Source organism: Fukomys damarensis, unplaced genomic scaffold, assembly GCF_012274545.1.
Source record: "Fukomys damarensis isolate Sample0158 unplaced genomic scaffold, DMR_v1.0_HiC HiC_scaffold_21, whole genome shotgun sequence".
In the NCBI taxonomy this organism is placed as follows: Eukaryota; Metazoa; Chordata; class Mammalia; order Rodentia; family Bathyergidae; genus Fukomys; species Fukomys damarensis.
Genome location: NW_022900933.1, coordinates 37,265,042 through 37,265,338, shown reverse-complemented (window position 1 = coordinate 37,265,338; position 297 = coordinate 37,265,042).

Here is a 297-nt window from a genome sequence, read left to right as displayed (position 1 = left end):
GGGCGGGGTCGAGCAAAAGAAAGGTGAAGGTCGGCCGGGAGGCGGCTATTGATCCGGCTTGGAACGCGAGACAGGGAGCGCAGCAAGACTAAAGGGGGAGCTGTGAGACCAGACATTAACAGCTTTCAGCACTAATGATGCCCGTGCCAGACGGGCAGAGGCAAAAAGAGGAGACTGGAGCGGCGGCGGGGATCGCTCGAGCCTGCTCCCGGCCGCCTCCAGGGAGAGCAGGAGGAGGGGACGGAGCTGAGGGGAAGGCGGAGGCGAAGGCCGAAGGGGCCCGGCAGGGCAACCTCT